Below are 15,477 nucleotides of genomic sequence, written 5' to 3' on the forward strand. Positions count from 1 at the left end.
CAGGTCAGGGCACATGCCTGTTTGCAGGCTCGATCCCCAGTAGGGGTCTTTCAGGAGGCAACCAATCAATGATTCTCTCTCATCATTGATGTTTCTATCTCTCGCTCCCTCTCCCTCCCTCTCTGAAATGAAATATATATATATATATATATATATATATATATATATATATATATATATATATATATATGTATAGTTAAATCTCCACCTGTTAGACTGGCAAAATCCTAAAGTTTCACAACATACTCTACAGAGTAAAGAACACTCACACATTTCTGTGGGGATGCAAAATGGTACTATACTCTATTGAAAATAAATCTGGCAATATGTCACAAGTGTATATGAATCACTTATAAACTAAGCAATGCTACTTTTAGAGGAGTCTAAAGATAAAATGGCAAAAAAATACAAACAGACATACACAAGGCTATTCATCACAACACTATTTGTAAAAGCAAAAAACTTGAGAATAACCAAATGCTCATCACAGAGAACTAGTTGAATCAAGTATGGTATGTCCATATAATGGAGCACTGTGCAGCCATAAGAAAAAATGAGAATAATGTCTCTAAAGAACTATTGTGAAGTATTAAATAAAAAAAACAATGTGGAGTAAAGTTTGTATACTGTATATGCTACCATTTATCTAAGAAAAAGGGGACAACAAACACACATATCTGAATGTTATCTTTTAAATGTAAGAAATAATCATATGTAATGTAAGAAATAAATTATGATTTTTGTTTTAATGAGGCTGCCTACTGACAAAAGGAGAAAATAAGGTTGAGGAGACGGAGAGAAGTAAAGCTTCTCTGAATACATATTGTTCTGTATATACTAGAGGCCTGGTGCATGAAATTCGTGCACAGGTAGGGTCCCTAGGCCTGGTCGGTGATCACGGCTGATCGGGGCCTTCTGGCTGCTGGCCAAGGCCTCCCTTCCCTGGCTGCTGGCTGCTGGCTGGGGCCTTCCTTCCACAGCTGCTGGCTGCCGGCCAGGGCCTTCCTTTGTTCCACGCCACCCACTGGTGGTGAGCACATGTCATAGCAAGTGGTCGAACTCCCAAGGGGACAATTTGCATATTAGGCTTTTATATAGAGAGACTTGAAATCATACAAATAGTTCACATGATTATGAAACAAAATTTAAATTTAAAAGCAATCCCTTAAAACTGAAAGAAAATTTGAACAAATGAACCTACTGTATGTCAAATAAAATACACAACCACACAGAAAGCAATTATTTCAACTGACTTTACAACACTGCAATTTGACTTCTGATTAGGATGTAGAAAGCTGGAAAGAGCATCCCTCCCACCAGAACAATGAGAAAAAAAGTAGATAAATGACAAAATTTTAACTTTCCTTGAACCCATCAGAGAGCTGAAGTTATAGGGCTACCAAATAGCCTACCAAATGAAATCTAAGGAAAGACAGGTGCTTCCAAGAAGAGATTGGACATGAGTACTAGCTCATCTGTAGCAAAGCACAAAGACAGCAAAACTCCTGACTAGATTGACTTAACTCCCATAGTAACAATATAGCAGAAAACTTATATCATTTCCAGGGTGTCTCTACTGATCTTTACATGATGCCCAGCATTCAATAAAAAATTATCCCCACAAACATACACTCCCATCCACACACACAAAACCTACTGTGACAAAACAAAGCAATCAATAAAATCAGACTGAGATGACCCAAATGTTGTCATTAGCAGAAAAAAATACTTTTAAATAACTGTAATTAGTATGTTAAAAGCACTAGTAAAGCTCTGGCCAGTGTGGCTCAGTTGGTTGGCATCATCCTGTGCACTGAAAATTTGCTGGTTCAATTCCTGGTAGGGCATATGCCTGGGTTAAGGGCTCATCCCCAATAGGGGGCATGCAGGAGGCAGCCAATTGATGTTTCACTCTCACATTGATGTTTATCTCCTCTCCCTCTCTCTTGTTCTCTATCTAGAAATCAATAAATTAACATATTAAATTTTTAAAAAGCACTAGTAAAAAGGTGTATGTACAAACTATGATTAATTTCTGCAGAGATGGAAACTGTAAAGGTCAAAGGGTAATGCTAGAAATAAATAAACAGTAACAGATGAAGAATGCCTTTAATAGCCTTTATCAGTAGACTCAACAGAGCCAAAGAAAGAAATCAGTGATAGGACAGCCACAATTATCCACACTAAAACAGAGAGAGAAGAGTTTAAAAAGAAAACATATATAGGACACAAGTATATAAATACTAGAAGCTTGATGCACAAAATTCATGCAAGAGTAGGCCTTCCTTCCCCTGGCTGCCGGCACTGGCTTCCCTCCGGCACCCAGAACCCGGACTTCCCTCTGGCTGCCGGCAGGCACCCGGGACTCGGCTTCCCTCTCAGCCCTGGCTTCATCCAGAAGGTCGTCTGGAAGGATGTCCAGTCTAATTAGCATATTATGCTTTTATTATTATATTTATGTGATTTATAAATTAAGATATGTAAAATCATTATGTTGTACATCTTAAATGTAAACAATGTTATATGTCAATTATATGTTAAAACTGGAGAAAGAAACAAAAAAATACAGCATCCAAGAGCTGTGGATCAATATTAAGTGGTCTAATATGTATATAATGGGAATCCCCAAAAAAGAGAGAGATAATGGGTCTGAAGAAATATTTGAAAAGATAACAGCTAAAAATAATAGAAGACATCAAATGACAGACCCAAGCCCAGAGAACCCCAATCAAGAGAAATACCTAGACAGCTGTTGGGGGGAAGTGGGGTTGAAGGGGCTGGAAGAAGTGGAAGGATTGGGGGGGAAAAAGAGAGAAGAAAAATGCATGAACACAGATAACAATGTGGTGATTGCTTGTGGAGGGAGGGGGAAGAGGGTATAGTGGGGATAAATGGTGATGGACAGAGACTTGACTTGGGGGTGGTGATCACACAATACAGTATACAGATAATGTGTTGTAGAATTGTGCACTTGAAACCTGTATAATTTTGTTAATCTGTCATCCCAATAAATTCAATAAAAAGCAAAAAAAAAAAAAAAAAAAAAGAGAGAGAGAGACAGAGAACTGCTTATGGACAAAACAAAATGGAAAAAATCCACCAACCTAGGCACAAACTACTGAAAACCAAAGATAAAAAGGAAAATCTTGAGAAAGGGAAAAAGAAAGACACTGCACTCATAGGAGCAAAGATTAGTAACATACATCTCACCCAAAACTACACAAGCCAGAAGACAATGGAGATACATGTAGAGTGCTAAAAGAATAAAACTGTCAACCCACAATTCCAAACCCAACAAAAATAGCTATGAAAAATGAAGATGAAATAAGGACTTTTATTCATACAATCAAGAGCTGAGACAATCATTACAAGAAATGTTAAAGGAAGTTCTTCAGGAAGGACTATGCGGTCAGAAGGAAACTTGGATTTACACAAGGAAATCAAGATTCTCCAGAAGTGGTGAAAATAAAGGTAAATATAAAAATATTTTTCTGATTAATTATTCTAAAAAATGATTACCTAAAGTAGGAGACACAAAACTTTTTCTGTAAAGGGCCCAATTACCAAACAGTAAATATTTTAAGCTTTGAAAGCCATATGATTTTTGTTGCAACTACTCAACTCTGCTGCTATAGCACGAAAGGAGTCAAAGACAATACATAAACCGGTGTGGCTGTGTTCCAATAAAATATTATTTATAAAAATAGGTGGTGGGCCATATTTCAAATTATAAAAATATAACATTTAAAGATAATTGGAGAGGATAAAGCAAGATGGTGGCATAGGTAAACACCGGAGTTTGCTGCCTCGAACAACCACTTCAAAAATACAACTGAAAGACAGAACGGCCATCATCCAGAATAAACTGATGAACAAAATAGATCCACAGACATTGCAGCATGCAACAGATTGATGAATCTCAGAAGGAAGAGGAGACGGGAAGAGATTAACCAAGGAACTTATGTTTGTAACCCATGGACACAGACAATAGTGCGGTGAAGGCCTGGGGAGTGTGGTGGGGTGGAGTGGGTCAACGGGCAATAAAAAGAGGACATCTGTAATACTTTCAACCATCTTGGTTTCTCTCCGGGTTTTTTTTGTTTTTTTTTTAAGTTTATCTTTATTGTTTTTTTTTTTTTTAATTTAGTAATAAAATTAAAAAAAAAAACAAAAAAACAATAAAGATAAACTTAAAAAAAAACAAAAAAAACCCGGAGAGAAACCAAGATGGCGGCATAGGTAAACACCGGAGTTTGCTGCCTCAAACAACCACTTCAAAAATACCACTAAAGGACGGAATGGACAGCATCCAGAACCACAGGAAGGCTGGCTGAGTGGAAATTCTACAACTAGAAGGAAAGAGAAAAGCATACCGAGACTCAGAGGAGGTGCAGTACGGAAGTAAAATACAAAGGTGCGGAGGTGCATGAGGAGCAGGCTGGCGGCTGAGGGTGCGGTTGTTGTTTTCAATCGGGAGGGAGTCTCAGGCTCTGAGTTCCAGTTCCGGGCGAGTCTCTAGGGACCCAGACTCATACGGGACAAGCGGGACTGTCTGGCATCGGTTGGAACTCGAGGGCAGCTTTCTCTCCGAGGGGCTTGCAGCGATTACTGGGACACTGAGAAGCAGAGCCTCTGAGGGCAACACTGAGAGCAGCCATAACTGCTAGCCCCGCCCTGTTGATCCTGTGGGACCCACCCTGCCCAAGCCCTGCAGGGAGGCTTTTGCTGGATAGCCTCAGGCAAAGGCTAGATTAGCACCTCCCTAGAGATCCAGGAGCCAGGAAACCCAGAGGTCAGAGTGGGACCATCCAGTTTACAGCTCCATGGAGCCATAAAGGACACACTCAGCGGGCAGATTCAGTGAGCATCAAAGCCCCATTGAAGCAAGTCCTGCCCCAGAGGGGTGTCTCCAGCACAGAAGTTCTCCCACTGCAGACACAGCTGATTCTCACAGCCAATTGGCCTGGAGGTCAATTCCTCCCAGTGATAACTACAACAATGAAGGCTTAACTACAACAAGACTGTGCACAAAGCCCACAATGGGGTGCACCAAGAGTGTCCTCCTCAGGTAATTGGGGAGGCTGAACCACTGGGCCCTAGAGGACACTTAGCACAGAAAACCACTTTATCAACACAGGGAAGCATAAAAAAATGCGGAGACAAAGAAAAAGGACACAAATGACAGAAATGGAGGAAAGCAAACTACTGGATATAGAGTTCAAAACCTCACTTTTAAGGTTTTTCAAGAATTTTCTAGAAACTGCCGATAAACTTAATGAGATCTACAAGAAATCTAATGAGACCCTCGAGGTTGTGATAAAGGACCAACTAGAAATTAAGTATACACTGACTGAAATAAAGAATATTATACAGACTCCCAACAGCAGACTAGAGGATTGCAAGAATCAAGTCAACGATTTGAAATACGAAGAAGCAAAAAACACCCAACCAGAAAAGCAAAATGAAAAAAGAATCCAAAAATACGAAGATAGTGTAAGGAGCCTCTGGGACAGCTTCAAGCGTACCAACATCCGAATTATAGGGGTGCCAGAAGAAGAGAGAGAGCAAGATATTGAAAACCTATTTGAAGAAATAATGACAGAAAACTTCCCCCACCTGGTGAAAGAAATAGACTTACAAGTCCAGGAAGCGCAGAGAACCCCAAACAAAAGGAATCCAAAGAGGACCACACCAAGACACATCATAATTAAAATGCCAAGAGCAAAAGACAAAGAGAGAATCCTAAAAGCAGCAAGAGAAAGACAGTCAGTTACCTACAAGGGAGTACCCATACGAATCTCAGCTGATTTCTCAACAGAAACTTTGCAGGCCAGAAGGGAGTGGCAAGAAATATTCAAAGTGATGAATGCCAAGAACCTACAACCAAGATTACTTTATCCAGCAAAGCTATCATTCAGAATTGAAGGTCAGATAAAGAGCTTCACACATAAGAAAAAGCTAAAGGAGTTCATCCCCACCAAACCGGTATTATATGAAATGCTGAAAGGTATCCTTTAAGAAGAGGAAGAAGAAGAAAAAGGTAAAGGTACAAATTATGAACAACAAATACACATCTATCAACAAATGAATCTGAAAATCAAGTGAATAATCTGATGAACAGAATGAACTGGTGATTATAATAGAATAAGGGGCATAGAAAGGGAGTGGACTGGCTATTCTTGGGGGGGAAAGGGATGAGGGGGATGCGGGAAGAGACTGGACAAAAATTGTGCACCTATGGATAAGGACAGTGTGGGGAGGGGTGAGGGCAGAGGGCGGGGTGGGAACCGGGTTGAGGGGAGCTATGGGGGAAGAAAAGAGAAACAACTGTAATAATCTGAACAATAAAGATTTAATTATTTTTTTAAAAAAAGGATAAAAAATTAAAAAAAAATAAAGATAATTGGAAATTTGAACACTGACAATGTTCAAATTGGCAATGTGACAAGATATTTAATATAAGGGAAGTGTTAATTTTTTAGATATACTAAACGATATTGTGGTTATGTTCTTTAAAACAGAATTATCTTTAAGAGATATGTATTAAATATTTACTAATGTAACAATGCCCAAGATTTGCTTCAAAATAGTACAGAAGGCTCCCTGGCCGGTGTAGCTCAATTGGTTGGAGCATTGTCCCGTACACCAAAAGGCGGCAGGTTCAATTCTCAGTCAGGGCCCATACCTAGTTTGTGGCTTTGATCCCCAGTCAGGGTGCATACAGAAGGCAACCGATTGATGTTTTTTCTCTCACATCTACGTTTCTCTTTCCCCCTCCCCTCACTTCTTCTGAAAAAATCAATTTAAAACATAGTATAGAAGGGAGGTGAATCGGATATAGAAGAAAGAAGATTGCCATAAATTGATAATTATTGAAGGTATGTACATCAGGGTCCATTTTACCATTCTACTTTTGTATATGTCTGAAATTTTTCTTAATAAAAAGTTTAAAAACAAACAATCCTAATTTAAGGTATCATCTAAGTTCTTTTTTATTCTTGCCCTACTCCCCCAACCAGAATGAACCTAAAATAATAAAGCCTCCAGATCTTAAGAGTTTACAGGACATATGTGGATAGAGGACTACACTACACATATCACAAGGATACAATGGGCCATATACAGAAAGTGGAGAATTCAACAAGACAAATGACTGAATTTAAACAAATTATTTAAAAGAGAAGAACACACATATTAAAAGAGACTTAAGAGACACTAACCAAATGCAATTTGTTGACCTTGTTTGAATCCTGATTTGGACACACTGTAAAAGCACATTTGTTTTTTTAAAAAAATTGAGAGATGAACATAGATTAGATGACAATAAGGAATAATAATAGTTGGGTTTTTGTTTGTTTGTTTCTATTAGCAATAATCGCGCCTCGGATAAACTTCATTGGCTACGATACTGCCACTGTGCAAAGCAATGGGGTTTTTGTTTTTGTTGTTGCTAATCCTCACCTGAGGATATTTTTCCTATTAATTTTTTTTAGAGAGAATGAAAGGCAGGGGGAGAGACAGAGAGAGAGAAACATCGACGTGATTGAGATACATAGATTGACTGCCTCCTGCACACACCCCAACCAGGGCTGGGGATCAAGCCTACAACCCAAGCACCTGTGCTTGACTAGATTTGAACCTGCCACCCTTAAGTATGAGGGCCAGTGCTCCAATCACTGAGTTAAACCAGCCAGGGCAAGGAATTCTTAGTTTTGTTACGTGTGATAAGAATGAAAACAAAGCGAGGTGGGGGGGGGGGGGGGGGGAGTCCGTACCTGGAGGAGGAGGAGGAGGAGGAGAAAAGTCCCTACCTGTTAGAGAAACATACTAAAGTATTTGCCGGTTAAGTGATAAGTCTGGGATTTGTTTTAAAACATTCAGAAATGATCATGAGAGGAATCCGAGATGGTGGCCGACGGGACAGCAGGTTGCAAGATAGTATGTGAGTGAGAGCGAAAGGAGAGTGTGTGGAAGTGCGGGGAGTGTCTGTATTTGTGAGGGACAATTATTTTCCACAGGACTGTTGGGGACTGGTGGAACTGCTCCCCTGGCTGGGTAGCCTCTACTACTGTTGAAATCTCTCCCAGAGCGGCTGGCCCTGCCACAGAGAACACGCTATCTTGAAGAGGAGAGCTGCTGTGATTGTAAACCCAGCCTTATCTTCAACCAGGGAGATCTCAGATACCTCCCAGGGCCCTAAAACCACAACGCCCAGGGACCAGCTGCCTCAGATGCGAACCCAAAAACACCGAGACTCCAGCCTCCCTGGCCGAGGGTGCCTAAAAAGTTTGTCCAGGGGGAGACAAAATGGCAGTGCAATAGATGGACATGTGCCGAGGCTTGTCCCAGAGCAGATAGAACGAGCAACTAAATCGAATAACATCCACCCCAAATTGGTGAAGTAGTCACAGCTGGTGAGACAATTTGCAGCCGGGAAGGGCAGAGGACACCTGGAGAATGGTAAAATCAGTGATCTGGGCTGGGGAGAACTGCGAGACCTCCAAGCCCAGATGGTCAGAGAGAAACCGCACTGCTCTGAGGCAACATCCCTTGGATCAGGCACAGTGTCTGAGAGTGGAAAGGAGGTCCGCAGGACTACGGGTGGAAGAGGATTCTAGATCTGGGTACACAGTTACAACAGACTAATCCCAGAGGGGGCATTCAGGACGGCTGCCCAGACCACACGGTGCCAGGAGGAGAGAGGCTCGCAGAAGCACAATTCTTTCCCCTCTTTGTGGTCTTTGGTTTTCTTCGCTGAAACATAGGACCTTTCGGATACTGACATTCACCCATGGCTGAAGTGAAGGAGGAGGTGCAGACTTGTGGAGTCTGGGGAGAGGCTGGGGTGAGGAGAAGGCCCGGGAGAGGTGGCCTCAAGTCTGGCGCTGAGTCATACCTGACGTGGGGGACCTAGGTAACCATTTTCTCCTGAAGAGATAGCCCCTTCCTGCAGTTTCCAGACAACCAATACAGCCACACGCAGACTATGCCCTCAGTGGTACAAAGGATAAAGAAAAAAATCTGAATAGTCCCTGAGAGTCCACAGGGACTGGCCTAAAGGGAGGCCTTCTGTCCCAGCAACAGGAAACTGAGAAACCACAGACCATACAGAAGAGTTGGATCTTAAACCAGCCAAAGGAATGACACTTCACTTTTTTGTTTTTATTTTATTATTTTGTTATCTCTATTTTTCTTTTCCTTTTTTCATTTGTTTCTTTGTTTTATATTTCTTTTCACATTATTTTTCTATCATTCTAATTTATTTTATTTTATTCTATTTTTTAATCAATTTTTTAAAATTTATTATTATTATTCTCTATTTCTTCTTATCCACTCATACTCTTTCCACTTCCTCTATACTGAACTAAGGTCCTCCCCATATTCATCCAATTCTTAACCTTACTTTCTGTATATAAGATTCTGCCCCCACCCTCTTTACTGGGAATTTAGTGTTTGTATATTATGGTTTACCTGTTTGTTCTCTGGTGTTTTCTCCAAATATATATATATCCACCCCAAATTGGTGAAGTAGTCACAGCTGGTGAGACAATTTGCAGCCCGGAAGGGCAGAGGACATATATATTCTTTTTTTCCTTTTTCTTCTTTTTCTTTTCTCTCATACAATTTTTTTCTCTCTTTGATATCATTTGTGCTCTCTTTTCTCTCCCCTAATTCTCTTTTCTCTAGTGGTCACTTATATTGGGGTTATTGGTATCATGAATACATTCATGTTTTATTCCCATTGTGTTGTGTCTTGTCGAGGTGAATTTCATCCTGTTTGGCCAATGTGCTAGAGCAGTGGTTCTCAACCTTCTGGCCCTTTAAATACAGTTCCTCATGTTGTGACCCAACCATAAAATTATTTTCGTTGCTACTTCATAACTGTAATGTTGCTACTGTTATGAATCGTCATGTAAATATCTGATATACAGGATGGTCTTAAACGACCCCTGTGAAAGGGTCGTTCGACCGCCAAAGGGGTCGCAACCCACAGGTTGAGAACCGCTGTGCGAGAGAGCAAGCCACATAACCAACACCTGGAAAGGAGACTCCATCCACAAATGGGATAATTACACTCCAGACCTAACTACAGAGGCAGGAAGAAGGCAGCAGTGAGGAAGAGAGCGTGAATGAGTGAGGGAGCAAAAGAGAAGTGTGCGGTCGTGGGTGTGTGTGTGTGTGTGTGTGTGTGTGTGTGTGTGTGACTGAGGTACAGTTAGATCCTGCAGGACCTTTGGGGGCAGGCTAACCAGGCTTGCCTAACTAGGAAGCCTCTGCTACTATTGCAAACAGTCCTGGAGAGGCTGGCTCTTTGTCAGAGGCCTCGCCTTTTTGAAGGGGAGAGCTGCTGTGACTGGGAGCTCAGTCACACCTCCACCCAGGGTGCTCTCAGATAACATCCAGGACTCTACAGTCACCCCCGCAAGGGACCTGCTACCTCGGGTGCAGTCCCACAGTCCCTCAACAAACAAGAAAAAATTTTAGTAAAAACCAGAAAAAATGGTAGTAAATCATCTAACTCTACAACTTAAAGAATTAGAAAGAGAGCTACAAGAAAAGCCCAGAGCAGAAGGAAGGAGATAATAAAGACCAGAGCAGAAATAAATGACATAGAGATCAAAACTACAATACAAAAGATCAATGAAACCAAGAGCTGGTTCTTTGAAAGCATAAACAAGATCGATGGACCTCTAGCCAGGCTCACCAAGAAGCAAAGAAAAAGGACCCAAATAAACAAAATCAGAAATAAAAGAGGCAAAATAACAACAGACCCCACAGAAATACAAAGGATTCTTAAAAAATACTATGACCAACTCTACTCCAACAAACTAGACAACCTGGAGTAATGGACATATTCCTAGAAAAATATAACCTTTCAAAATTCAATCAGGAAGAATCTAAAAATCTCAATAGGCTGATGACTATGGCAGAAGAAGAAATCATCAAAAAGCTCCCAGCAATCAAAAGCCTGGGGCCAGATGGCTTAACAGGGGAGTTTTACCAAACATTCAAGGAAGAACTAAAACTTATCCTCCCCAGACTTTTCCAAAAAATTCAAGAGGAAGGAACATTTCCAAGCTCATTCTATGAAGCCAGCATTACCCTAATACCAAAACCAGATAAAGACAACACAATGACAGAGAACTACAGGCCAATATCCCTCATGAACACAGAAGACAAAATCCTCAACAAAATTCAAGCAAATCAGATCCAGCATTACATCAAAAAGATCATACATTATGAACAAGTAGGATTTATCTCGGGGATGCAAGGATGGTATAATATCCACAAATCAATAAATGTGATACATCACATAAACGAACTGAGAGATAAAAATCACATAGTCATATCAATTGATGCAGAAAAAGCATTTGACAAAATCCAACACCTTTTCTTGATAAAAACCCTCAGCAAAATGGGAATAGAGGGATCATACCTCAATATAATAAAAGCCTTATATGACAAACCTACAGCCAACATCATACTCAATGGGCAAAAACTAAAACCATTTCACCTAAGAACAGAAATGAGAGATGCCCACTTTCACCACTCCTGTTTACATAGTTCTGGAAGTGCTAGCCATAGCAATTAGACAAGAAGAAGAAATAAAAAGGTATCCAAATTGGAAAAGAAGGCACAAAATTGTCATAATTTGCGATGACATGATACTGTACATACAGAACCCTAAAGACTCCATCAAAAAATTATTAGACTTAATAAATGAATTCGACAATGTAGCAGGATACAAAATTAAAGCCAATAAATCTATGGCATTTCTATACACCAATAGTGAAGTTACAGAAAGAGAGACTAAAAAAAACAATCCCATTTACAATCGCACCAAAAATATTAAGATACCTAGGAGTAAACTTAACTAAGGACATAAAAGCCCTGTACTTGGACAACTACAGGACACTGAAAAAAGAGATAGAGGAAGACATAAACAGATGGAAGAACAAACCATGTTGAGAATAAAACAAAAGAAAATGGAGAGAACCAAGATGGCGGCATAGGTTAACGCCGGAGTTTGCTGCTTTGAACAACTACTTCAAAAGTGAAACCAAAAAACGGAAGGGACATCACCCAGAACCACAGGAACGCTGGCTGAGTGGAAGTCCTACAACTAGGAGGAAAGAGAAACGCATACGGACACTCAGAGGAGGCGCAGTGCTGAAGTCAAATTCTGAGGTGCGGAGTGCGTGGAGCGGGCTGGCGGCAGAGGGCGCGGTTGGCGTTTTCAATCGGGAGGGAGTCGCAGACTCTGAGCACCAGATCCGGGCGAGTCTTTAGGGACCCAGACTCAAACGGGAGAAGCGGGACTGTCTGGCTTCGGTCAGAGCGAGTGCAGCTTTCTCTCCGAGCTTTGCAGCGGGTGCTGGGACTCAGAGAGGCAGAGCCCCTTGGGACAGGACTGAGAGCCGCCATAACTGCTCTCTCCGACCCACCCTGTTGATCCTGTGCGACCCGCCCCGCCCAAGCCCTGCACAGAGGCATTTGCCGGATAGCCTCAGGCAAAGGCTAGATTAGCACCTCCCTAGAGGACAGAAGTTCTCTCACTGCTGACACAGCTGATTCTCATAGCCACTTGGCCTGGAGGTCAAACCCTCCCTGGAATTAGCTACAACAATCAAGATTTATCTATAAGACTGCGAACAAAGACCACTAGGGGGTGCACCAAGGAAGCATAAAAAATGCGGAGACAAAGAAACAGGACAAAATTGTCAATGGAAGAAATAGAGTTCAGAACCACACTTTTAAGGTCTCTCAAGAACTGTTTAGAAGCTGCCGATAAACTTAATGAGATCTACACGAAAACTAATAAGACCCTCGATCTTATATTGGGGAACCAACTAGAAATTAAGCACACACGGACTGAAATAACGAATATTATACAGACGCCCGACAGCAGACCAGAGGAGCGCAAGAATCAAGTCAATGATTTGAAATGCGAGGAAGCAAAAAACATCCAACCGGAAAAGCAAAATGAAAAAAGAATCCAAAAATGCGAGGATAGTGTAAGGAGCCTCTGGGACAGCGTCAAGCGTACCAACATCAGAATTATAGGGGTGCCAGAAGATGAGAGAGAGCAAGATATTGAAAACCTATTTGAAGAAATAATGACAGAAAACTTCCCCCACCTGGTGAAAGAAATGGACTTACAGGTCCAAGAAGCTCAGAGAACCCCAAACAAAAGGAATCCAAAGAGGACCACACCAAGACACATCATAATTAAAATGCCAAGAGCAAAAGATAAAGAGAGAATCTTAAAAACAGCAAGAGAAAGAAACTCAGTTACCTACAAGGGAATACCCATACGACTGTCAGCTGACTTCTCAACAGAAACTTTGCAGGCCAGAAGGGAGTGGCAAGAAATATTCAAAGTGATGAATGCCAAGAACCTACAACCAAGATTACTTTATCCAGCAAAGCTATCATTCAGAATTGAAGATCAGATAAAGAGCTTCACAGATAAGGAAAAGCTAAAGGAGTTCATCACCACCAAACCAGGATTATATGAAATGCTGAAAGGTATCCTTTAAGAAGAGGAAGAGGAAGAAAAAGGTAAAGATACAAATTATGAACAACAAATATGCATCTATCAACAAGTGAATCTAAGAATCAAGTGAATAAATAATCTGATGAACAGAATGAACTGTTGATTATAATAGAATCAGGGACATAGAAAGGGAATGGACTGACTATTCTTGGGGGGGAAAGGGGTGTGGGAGATGTGGGAAGAAACTGGACAAAAATCGTGCACCTATGGATGAGGACAGTGGGTGGGGAGTGAGGGCGGAGGGTGGGGCGGGAACTGGGAGGAGGGGAGTTATGGGGGGGAAAAAAAAGGAACAAATGTAATAATCTGAACAATAAAGATTTAATTAAAAAAAAAATAAATAAAAAAAAAAAAGAACAAACCATGTTCATGGATTGGTAGAATCAACATCATTAAAATGCCCATACTACCCAAAGCAATCTATAGATTCAATGCACTCCCCATAAAAATACCAACAGCATATTTCACAGACCTAGAATAAACTCTCCAAAAGTTCATCTGGAATTAAAAGAAAAAAAAAAAAGACCCTGAATAGCCACAGCAATCCTGAGAAAGAAAAACAAAGTAGGAGGGATCTCAATACCAGATATCAACCTATATTACCAAGCCACGATTCTCAAAACTGCCTGGTACTGGCACAAGAGCAGACATATAAACCAATGGAACAGAACAGAGAACCCAGAAATCGACCCAAACCATTATATTCAATTAGCATTTGACAAAGGAGGCAAGGGTATACACCGAAGTCAAGACAGTCTCTTCAATAAATAGTGCTGGGAAAATTTGGTCAGATACATGCAAAAAAATTAAACTAGATCACCAACTTATACCATACACAAAATTAAACTCAAAATGGATAAAGGACTTAAATGTAAGATGGGAAACCATAAAAATTCTACAAGACTCCTTAGGCAGCAAATATCAGACATATGTCATAGCAATATCTTTACAGACACAGCTCCTAGGGCAATGGAGACTAAGGAGAAAATAAACAAATGGGACATTATCAAAATAAAAAGATTCTGCACAGCAAAAGAAACCATCAACAAAACAACAAGAAAGCCCACTGCTTGGGAGAACATATTTGCCAATGCTATTTCAGATAAGGGTTTAATCTCCAAAATTTACAGAGAACTCATACAACTTAACAAAAGGAAGATAAATGATCCAATCAAAAATGGGCAAAGGACCTAAAGTAGACACTCTATGTAAGAGACATAAAGAAGGCTGAGAGACATATGAAAACATGCTCAAAGTCACTAATCATCTGAGAGATGCAAATCAAAACAACAATGAGGTACCATCTCACACCTGTCAGAATGGCCATCATCAACAAACCAACAAAGAACAATTACTGTCAAGGATGTGGAGAAAAAGGAACACTCATGCACTGCTGGTGGAAATGCAGGCTGGTGCATGCACTGTGAAGAACAGTATGGAGTTTCCTCAAAACACTAAAAATGGAACTCCCATTTGACCCAGTGACCCCACTTCTAGGAATATATCCCAAGAAACCAGAAACACCAATCAGAAAGGGTATATGCACCCCTATGTTCATAGCAGCACAATTCACCATAGCTAAGATTTGGAATCAGCCTAAGTGCCCATCAGCAGATGAGTGAATGAAAAAACAGTGGTACAGGAAACTAAGATGGCGGCATAGATAAACACCGGGAAATTGCCGCCACCCACAACAATTGAAAAATACCGCAAAGGACAGAGCGGACATCATCCAGAACAACAGGAAGGCTGGCTGAGTGTAAATTCTACAACTAGAAGGAAAGAAAAGCACACTGAGAGCCAGAGGAGCTGCGGAGGTGAAGTGCAGAGGTACGGTGGCTCGCGCGCGCGCGGAAAGGGGGTGGCACCTGAGGACGCGGCTGTCTTTTTGAATCACAAACTCATGACTGCTCTGAACC

The 15,477-nt window shown here is 40.9% G+C and overlaps 1 protein-coding gene and 1 non-coding gene across 4 annotated transcripts in view; both read right to left on the reverse strand.

The window, feature by feature from the left end:
- The window catches only part of YIPF6 (Yip1 domain family member 6), a 50,045-nt gene that overhangs the window by 25,240 nt on the left and 9,328 nt on the right, over positions 1–15,477 (reverse strand). The window lies entirely within an intron of this gene.
- LOC132225305 (U4 spliceosomal RNA) lies at positions 7,282–7,426 on the reverse strand. Its single transcript, XR_009450835.1, has one exon. It is a non-coding gene; the product is annotated as a U4 spliceosomal RNA (small nuclear RNA).

This window comes from Myotis daubentonii, chromosome X (assembly GCF_963259705.1).
Source record: "Myotis daubentonii chromosome X, mMyoDau2.1, whole genome shotgun sequence".
NCBI lineage: Eukaryota > Metazoa > Chordata > Mammalia > Chiroptera > Vespertilionidae > Myotis > Myotis daubentonii.